The sequence below is a fragment of the Cetorhinus maximus genome, unplaced genomic scaffold, assembly GCF_964194155.1.
Source record: "Cetorhinus maximus unplaced genomic scaffold, sCetMax3.hap1.1 HAP1_SCAFFOLD_414, whole genome shotgun sequence".
Classification (NCBI taxonomy): domain Eukaryota; kingdom Metazoa; phylum Chordata; class Chondrichthyes; order Lamniformes; family Cetorhinidae; genus Cetorhinus; species Cetorhinus maximus.
In genome coordinates this window covers 241,132-251,505 of record NW_027596360.1, presented here as the reverse complement: position 1 = coordinate 251,505, position 10,374 = coordinate 241,132, and positions in this window count along the sequence as shown.

Below are 10,374 nucleotides of genomic sequence, written 5' to 3'. Positions count from 1 at the left end.
CTAGTTGAATGACGGGATAGGCTTGAGGGGCTGAATAGCCTACTCCTGCTCCTATTGCCTATGTCCCTAAGCTGGAGCACTCCTCCTTAGAGTAGAGAGGGCGAAGGGGAGACACGTGTTTAAAATGATGACTGATCTTGAAATTGGGACCAACGGTTTCCAGTGATGGGAGGGTCATGAACGACATGAGGAGATTTTTTTTTGTTGACACAACGAGTTGTTGTGATCTGGAACCCTTTGCCTGAAAAGGCCGTGGCAGTAGATTCAATAGTAACTTTCAAAAGGTAAATGGAAAAATACTTGACAGGGGAAGATTTACAGGACCACGGGGAAGGAGCAGGAGACTGGGACTAATCGGAGAGGAGAGCTCTTTCAAAGAGGCAACACAGGCAAGATGAGCTGAATGGCCTCTTCCTATTCTGTAAGCTTCTCTCACTGCACTGAGTGTGTCCGTGCAAACTCTGAGGCTGCTTCCTCATAGCAGTTAGTTCTCATTTTCATGCAGCTATATTTAAGCAGGGGGATTTTCCTCTTGGTAAATATAGCCAGGGGGATTCCTGAACGCTCACTGATTTAGGGACACCAATGGCAGACATGGGCTAACATACAGGGACTTTGAATTAATCTGCTTGATCTCACTCAGTTCCTTCTACTCAACATGGTCAACAGCCTCAGGGCTTTAAACTAACTGGGGCGGTGAGGGCAAGGGATCGTGCAGGGAAGTTTGAGTAAATTAAAGGGAAATGACAAGGCAATAAATAAATAATGTTAATCAGAGTGTGGCAGGAAGGGACAGTGATTGCAAACTTAAGAGTGTCCCAACAAATAGGACCAGAGTTTGCAGAAACAGTAAAACTAACTGAATTAAAGGCTCTGTATATGGATGCCTGTAGCATTCACAATAAAATAGATGAATTATCAGCTCAAATAGAAATTCATATGTATGATCTGATAGACATTACAGAGACATGATTACAAGGAAATCAAAACTGGCAGCAGATAGATGGGAACACCACCACCTAGAAGTTCCCCTCCAAGTCACTCACCATCCTGACTTGGAAATGTATCGCTGTTCCTTCACTGCCACTAGGTCAAAATCCCTGAACTCCCCCTCTACCAGCACTGTAGGTGTGCCTACACCACATGGACTGCAGCGGTTCAAGAAGGCAGCTCACCACCACCTCAAGGGCAATTAGGGATGGGCAATAAATGCTGGCCCAGCCAGCGAAGCCCACATCCATTGAATGAATAAAAACAATCCCCAAGTTTATGTGACATTCAGGAAGCTGGGAAAAGGTGGTGGGGTAGCTCTGTTAATTAAAGACATTAGCACTGTAGTGAGAGCTGAGCTCAGTTGTAAAGATCAAGACGTAGGATTAGTTTGGGTGGAACTAAAAAACAGCAAGGGGCAGAAATCATAGGTGGGAGTTGTTTATAGGCCACTGAACAGCAGGTAATATAACTCTCAGTATAAATCAAGAAAGTAGAGGTGCGTGTAACAAGGGTAACACAGTAATCATGGGGATTTCATTCTACTTATAGCCCGGGTAAACCTAATTGGTACTAATGTTGTGGAGGATGAATATTTTGGTTTTCAAGAGCAGTATGTTGAGGAACAAACTAGTGAACGAGCTATTTTTGATCTAGTATTGTGCAGTGAAAAGGGGCTAATTAATAACCCTGTTGTAAAGGAGGCTTTAGGAAAGCGTTACCACAATATGATAGAATTTTACATTAAGTTTGAAAGTGGTTCAATTGAGGTCTTAAATCTAAACAAAGGTGGATTGGGAAACTGCGTTAAAAGGTACAGTGGTAGACTGGCTATGACTAACATTTAAAGAACAAATACATAGTTTACAACAAAAACACATCCCTTTAATGCACAAAAACTCAGCAAGGAACGTGTTCTAACCGAGGCTCAAAAGAAATCACTGATTGCATTAGGAAGAGGTGGATATAGTTGCGAAAAAGGTAAACCTGAGGATTGGACCATTTTAGAAACCTGCAAAGGAGAACCAAGAAAAAGATTAAGAAAGGGAAAACAGAATATGAGAGTAAATTAGTGACGAACAAAAATGGATTATAAAAGCTTCTCTAGGCATGTGAAACAGAAAAGAATAGCAAAAGTAATTGTGGGTCTATTCCAAGCAGAGTCAGGAGAATTTATAATGGGGAATAAGGAAATGGCAGAGGAACTAAACAAATGCTTCGTGTCTGTCTTCACAGAGGAAAATACTAAAAACCTCCCAGAAATAATGAAGAATCAAGGAACTAGTATAAATGACGAACTGCAAGATATTAATTTTAGTTAGAAAATAGTACCAGAGAAATTAATGGGACTTAAAGTAGATAAATCCCCTGGACCTGCAGAGATGCTTCAGTGTGATTTGGACAAGTTGAGTGAGTGGGCAAATACATGGCAGATGCAGTATAATGTAGATAAATGTGAGGTTATTCATTTTGGTAGCAAAAACGGGAAGGCAGATTATTATCTGAATGGCTATAAATTGAGAGAGGGGAATGTGCAATGAGACCTGGGTGTCCTTGTACACCAGTCGCTGAAGGTAAGCATGCAGGTGCAGCAGGCGATAAAGAAGGCAAATGGTTTGTTGGCCTTCATAGCCAGAGGATTCGAGTATAGGAACAGGGATGTCTTGCTGCAATTATACAGGGCCTTGGTGAGACCACCCCTGGAATATTGTGTGCAGTTTTGGTCTCATCTGAGGAAGGGTGTACTTGCTATAGAGGGAGTGCAGCGAAGGTTTACCCAACTGATTCCTGGGATGGCGGGACTGACATATCAGGAGAGATTGAGTCGATCAGGATCATATTCGCTGGAGTTCAGGAGAATGAGCGGAGATCTCATAGAAACCTATAAAATTCTAACAGGACTATACAGGGTAGATGTAGGAAGGATGTTCCAGATGGTGGGGGAGTCCAGAACCAGGGGTCACAGTCTGAGGATATGGGGTAGACCATTTAGGACTGAGATGAGAAATTTCTTCACCCAGAGAGTGGTGAGCCTGTGGAATTCGTTACCACAGAAAGTAGTTGAGACCAAAACATTGTATGTTTTCAGGAAGGAGTTAGATATAGCTCTTGGGGTGAAAGGGATCAAAGAGTATGGGGAGAAAGCGGGAGCAGGCTATTGAGTTGGATGATCAGCCATGATCATAATGAATGGCAGAGCAGGCTCGAAGGGCCAAATGGCCTACTCCTGCTCCTAGTTTCTATGTTTATATCTACATTCCAGTGTTGAAAGAGGTGACTGTAGGGATAGTGGATGCATTGGCAGTCATCTTTCAAAATTCTATTGACTCTGAAATGGTTCCTGCAGATTGGAAGGTGGCAAATGTAACCCCACTATTTCAGAAAGAAGGGAGAGAGAAAAAGGGGAACCACAGACCTGTAAGTCTGACATTAATAGGGAAAATGCTGGAATCTATAATACAGGATGTGATAACAGGATACTTACGAAATAATGGTAGGTTTGGGCAGAGTCATTGTGGCGATATGAAAGGGAAATCATGTTTCACAAACTTGTTGGAGTTCTTTGAGAATGTAACTTGCAGAATAGATAAGGGGAAACTGGTGGATGTGATATATTTAAATTTTCAGAAAGCTTTTGATAGAGTCCCTCAAAAGAGGTTAGTAAACGAAATTTAGAGCACATGAGATTAGCGGGAATATACTGGCATGGATTGAGAACTGGTTAATGAACAGAAAACAGTAGGAATAAATGGGTCATTTTCAGGTTGCCAGGCTGTGACTAGTGGGGTACTGCAAAGATCAGTGCTTGGGCCCCAACTATTCACAATCTTTCAATAATTTGGATGTGGGGTGTAACTAATATTTCCAAGTTTGCAGATGACACAAAACTAGTTGGAAGTGAGAGTTGTGAAGAGGATGCACAGAGGCTTCAAGAGGATTTGGAGAGGCTAAGTGTGCGGGCAGGAGCATGGCAGCTGGAATAAAATGTGGAGACATGAGAGGTTATCCACTTGTTACGACTAGGATGGGAGAAGTGCGCAGTTTTTCTAGCCCCACTACTCCACAGGTTGCACCATTAGTTTAAAGAACAAAGAACAAAGAAAAGTACAGCACAGGAACAGGCCCTTCAGCCTTCCAGGCCTGCGCCGATCATATTGCCTGTCAAACGAAAACATTTTGCACTTCCAGGGTCCGTATCCCTCTATTCCCATCCTATTCATGTATTTGTCAAGCTGCCTCTTAAACACCACTATCGTACCTGTTCCACCACCTCCTCTGGCAGAGAATTCCAGACACTCACTACCCTCTGCGTAAAAAACTTGCCCCGCATATCTCCTGTATACTTTTCTCCTCTCACCTTAAATATATGTCCCCTAGTAATTGACTCTTCCACCCTGGGAAAAAGCTTCTGACTGTCTACTCTGTCCATGCCACTCATAATTTTGTAAACTTCTATCAAGTCGCCCCTCAATCTCCGTCGCTCTAGTGAGAACAATCTGAGTTTCTCCAACCTCTCCTCATAGCTAATAACCTCCAGACCAGGCAGCATCCTGGTAAACCTCCTCTGCACCCTCTCCAACGCCTCCATATCCTTCTGGTAATGTGGTGACCAGAATTGCACGCAATATTCCAAGTGTGGCCTAACCAAGGTTCTATACAGCTGCAGCATGACTTCCCAGCTTTTATACTCAATAGCCCTGCCAATGAAGGCAAGCATGCCATATGCCTTCCTGACTACCTTATCCACCTGCGTTGCCACTTTCAGTGACCTGTGGACCTGTACACCCAGATCCCTCTGCCTGTCAATGCACTTAAGGGTTCTGTATAATTCCTGCCTGTATTAGATCTTCCAAAATGCATTACCTCACATTTGTACGGATTAAACTCCATCTGCCATTTCTCCGCCCAAGTCTCCAACCGATCTATATCCCGATGTATCCTTTGACAATCCTCTTCACTATCTGCAACTCCTCCAATCTTAGTGTCGTCTGCAAACTTACTAATTAGCCCAGTTACATTTTCCTCCAATCATTTATGTATACTACAAACAGCAAAGGTCCCAGCACTGATCCCTGTGGAACTCCACTAGTCACAGCTCTCCATTCAGAAAAGCACCCTTCCACTGCTACCCTCTGTCTTCTATGACCAAGCCAATTCTGTATCCATCTTGCCAGCTCACCTCTGATCCTGTGCGACTTTACCTTCTGTACCAGTCTGCCATGAGGGACCTTGTCAAAGGCCTTACTGAAATCCATGTAGATAACATCCACTGCCCTTCCATCGTCGATCATCTTTGTCACTTCCTCAAAAAACTCGATCAAGTTAGTGAGACACGACCTCCCCTTCACAAAACCATGCTGCCTCTCACTAATATGCCCATTTGCTTCCAAATGGTAGTAAATCCTGTCACGAAGAATCTTCTCCAATAATTTCCCTACCACTGACGTAAGGCTCACAGGCCTGTAATTTCCTGGATTATCCCTGCTACCCTTCTTAAACAATGGAACAACATTGGCCATTCTCCAGTCCTCTGGGACCTCATCCGTAGCCAGTGAGGATGCAAAGATTTCTGTCAAGGCCCCAGCAATCTCCTCCCTTGCCTCCCTCAATACTCTGGGCTAGATCCCATCTGGCCCTGGGGACTTATCCACCTTAATATTCTTCAAGACGCCTAACACCTCTTTTTTGATCTCAACATGATCCAGGCTATCTACACACCCTTCCCTCGACAAATCGACCACTAAGTCCTTCTCTTTGGTGAATACTGATGAGAAGTATTCATTTAGTATCTCTCCCATTTCTTCTGGCTCCACAGACAGATTCCCACCTCTGTCCCTGAGTGGGCCTACCCTTTCCCTGGCTACCCTCTTGCTTTTTACATATGTATAAAAGGCCTTGGGAATTTCCTTAATCCTGGTTGCCAGTGACTTTTCATGACCCCTTTTAGCCCTCCTGACTCTTTGCTTAAGTTTCTTCCTACTTTCTTTATATTCTCCACGGGCTTCATCTGTTCCCAGCCTTCTAGCCCTTATGAATGCTTCCCTTTACTTTTTGATTAATCTCACAATATCCTTCGTTATCAAAGGTTCCTGAAACTTGCCATGCTTATCCTTCATCCTAGCAGGAACATGCCGGTCCTGAATTCTTATCAACTGACGTTTGAAAGCCCCCCACATATCAGTTGTTGATTTGCCCTCAAACATCCGCCTCCAGTCTAGATTCCTCAGTTCCTGCCTAATATTGTTATAATTAGCCTTCCCTCAATTAAGCACCTTAACCCGAGGACTCCTGTTATCCTTATCCACCAGTACCTTGAAACTTACTGAATTATGGTCACTTTTCCCGAAATGCTCCCTTACTGAAACTTCGACCACCTGGCCGGGTTCATTCCCTAATACCAGGTCTTGGACTATCTACATATTGTCTCAGGAAGCCCTCCTGGATGCATCTTACAAATTCTGCACCATCCAAACCCCTAGCTCTAAGTGATTCCCAGTCAATATAGGGAAAGTTGAAATCACCCACCACAACAACCCTATTGCTTTTACATCTTTCCAAAATCTGCCTACATAACTGTTCCTCAATCTCCAGCCGGCAATTGGGAGGCCTATAGTAAACCCGCAACATTGTGACTGCACCCTTCCTATTCCGGAGCTCTACCCATATTGCCTCGCTGCATGAGCCCACCGAGGTGTCCTCCTGTCGTACAGCTGTGATATTCCCTTTAACCAGCAGTGCAACTCCCCCACCTCTTCTACACCCTTCTCTATCCTGTCTGAAACATCTAAATCCTGGAACGTTTATCTGCCAATCCTGTCCATCCTTCAACCAAGTCTCTGTAATAGCAATAACATCATAGTCCCAAGTACTAATCCAAGCTCTAAGCTCATCTGCCTTGCCTATTATACTTCTCGCATTGAAACAAATGCATTTCAGACCCCCAGTCCCACTGTGTTCAGTAATTTCTCCCTGCCTGCCCTTCCTCTTAGTCCTACTGGCCATATTCACTGGGTCCTAGTCATTTATTTCACCTGATGACCTATTGCTCTGGTTCCCACCCCCCTGCCATACTAGTTTAAACCCTCCCTAGTGACACTAGCAAACCTCGCAGCCAGGATATTGGTGCCCCTCCAGTTTAGATGCAACCCGTCCTTCTTGTACAGGTCCCACCTGCCCCGGAAGAGATCCCACTGATCCAGATATCGGAAACCCTCCCTCCTACACCATCTGTTCAGAAGTTCAATTCACTCAGCAAAATGACCAATTATTTGCCTTCGCTACTGTTAGGCCCGGAATAAACTCGACTTTAACCAGGCTTCTTTCTTTCAATAAGCTCAGAATGATTGATTTATCATAAAATGAAGCTTCTTTTTTAAAACAAGTTGCAAAAGCTGGTTACCACACAATTTGTAACCTGGAAGTGTAACCATCTATCCCTCTTAAAATTCCCCAGTGTGCGCGTGCGCACAAAGGACCAACAAGCAGGATCTCTGCAGAAGTGGGCAGTTGGAGAAGACTTTATAGGAAAAAAAGGATAAAGTTTGCAGGATTTCAAAGCTGTTAATCTGGAGCTCCCTCCTGTGAAGACAGATCGCTAGTCACAGTAGATGCCTGGAGGTTCTCACCAATGGAGCTTCAACTTGGAGGAAAGTAAAGCTGGATCAATCCTTCTCATCGCAGCATCTCAGATTTCCAAAGACAGACACATTCCACTGATATGAGGATTCCCAGCTGGATACTGATAACCACTCTACTGAAAACCAAGCTCATGGACTATAGAGCAGCTGTGATACCCACACTCCTATATGGCTCAGAGACATTGACTATATACAGCAGGCACCTCCAAACTCTGGAGAAGTACCACCAGCGCTGCCTCCGCAAGATCCTGCAAATCCATTGGCAGGATAGGTGCACAAATGTCAGTGTTCTCGTTCAGGTCAACATCCCCAGCATTGAAGCATTGACCACACTCAATCAGCTCCGCTCTGCGGGCCACACTGTCCACATGCCTGACACGAGACTCCCAAAACAAACGCTCGGAGCTTCAACACGGCAAGCGAGTCCCACGAAGGCAAAGGAAACGCTTCAAGGACACCCTCAAAGCCTCCTTGAGGAAGTACAACATTCCTGCTGACATCTGGGAATCCCTGGCCCAAGATTGCCCCTAGTGGGAGGAAAGCATCTGAGAAGGAGCTGAACTCCTCGAGTCTCATTGCCAAGAACTAGCTAAAGCCAAGCATCGAAAGGAGCACTTGGCAACCCGGGCACCTCACCCACCCATTTCCCCCTACCACTGCCTGCCTACCTGTGACAGAGACTGTAGGTCACGCATTGGACTCTTCAGTCACCTGAGAACTCATTTTTAATGTGGAAGCAAGTCATCCTCGACCCCGAGGGACTGCCTAAGAAGAAGATTTCAGGAAAGGCAAGAAGAGTGCGAGCTGGCAATTTCTCAGTTGAACTGAATTTTTAAAAAAGTTTAGAACTTAAAGCTCATCTGTCAGGTGATTTCCAGTAAATCACCAGGCCTTTACCTTTAAACCAGTTTCTTTTCTATCAATTACAGTGATTGCAATTCAAAAAGCAAACAGCTCTCTCGTCTCAAGTACCATGCTGGTCATGTGATTTCTTGGAAAAGTTATGTTTGTTCACTTTCCAAGGTGAACTTATGACCCGTTTTTTAAAAAATCCAGGTCAGCTTCCAAGTGCCCAGATAATGCAACGTCCTTCCATATTTTAAAAGAAGATACTGTCCTGGAAGATTTGGTTCTAATAACTTAGGTCGGAAAAGCCGAACGACAGAGTAATTCCTAAATGGTGAGAGGCTGGGAAGTGTTGAATTTCAAAAGGACTTGGGTGTCCTTGTTCATGAGTCACTGAAAGTGAACACGTAGGTAAGAGCAAGCAATTAACAAAGCAACTGGTATGTTGGCTTTATTACAAGAGGATTTAAGTACAGGAATGAAGATGCCTTACTGCAATTATATACAGCCTTGGTGAGACCGCACCTGGAGTGTTGTGTCCAGCTTTGGTCTCCTTACCTAAGGAAAGATAGAGGGAGTGCAACAAAGGTTCACTAAATTAATTCCTGAGAATGGGGGGATTGTCCTGTTGTTATGATCCCAGCTGATGTTGCTACTGGACGAGCCAGAACCCAGGATGGAACCCGGCATATCAGATCCTAGCTTTTTGTTTTGTTTAGAAACGTGGAGAGTGGCTACTGAACAGAATCACAGGAGTCAGTTGATCGACTTTTAACAACAGAATAAAATATTTATTAAACAAGAAAAGATGAACCATAGTACAATACTCCTTCACCCACAATTATACCTTTACAGGTATGTCCAGATTCGTAAGGATAACACAAGTTATGAAAGTTATCTTGTACTCTAATGTTCACAGTAAGTACACGGTCCATGCAAACCAATAAGCAACCTGTGGTCAGGCACACTACACTCTGAAACCAAGTGACGGATGCCACCCCAAACAGATGCTTTGGAGCCCTCATCAACTCCACCCACACCACCCACCCCCACCCAGACGCGTGTCCCACCTTGAGCCTACCATTCTCACTGAACTCCATCTTTCACATGAGGGTTTCCAATCTCCACTCTAGATGATAAAAGCAAAAAACTGTGGATGCTGGAAATCCAAAACAAAAATAAAAATACCTGGAAAAACTCAGCAGGTCTGACAGCATCTGCGCAGAGGAACACAGTTAATGTTTCGAGTCCACATGACTCTTCAACAGAACTAAGGAAAAATAGAAGAGAGGTGAAATATAAGCTGGTTTAAGGGGTGGGGGGGGGGACAGGTAGAGCTGGATAGAGGGCCAGTGATAGGTGGAGATTGCCAAAAGATGTCATAGACAAAAGGACATTTGTCCTTAAACCAGCTTATATTTCACCTCTCTTCTATTTTTCCTTAGTTCTGTTGAAGAGTCATACGGACTTGAAATGTTAACTGTGCTCCTCTCCGCAGATTCTGTCAGACCTGCTGAGTTTTTCCAGGTATTTTTATTTTTGTTTTTGGCCACCCTAGAAGAACCTGCTTTAGAATCTTCCCCCAAATGACTTTCTCCCAGACGCCTTCCACAAGGGTCCAGTGTTTCAAACTCTCCTTCCGATGTCCCTCTCCTCAGATCGCCATGTGGATTCCAGCTTCCTTCTATGCACTCGCTCAACCATGCCAACAGGACACCACTACTTCACATACCCATAGTACAGAGTTACAGACCTTTGGCTGTCCCCTTGGATCTTTTGTTTTATTCGTTCATGGAATGTGGGCATCTCTGGATAGGCCAGCATTTATTGCCCATCCCTAATTAACCTCATTCAGAGGACATTGCTGTGGGTCTGGAGTCACATGTAGGCCAGAACAGGT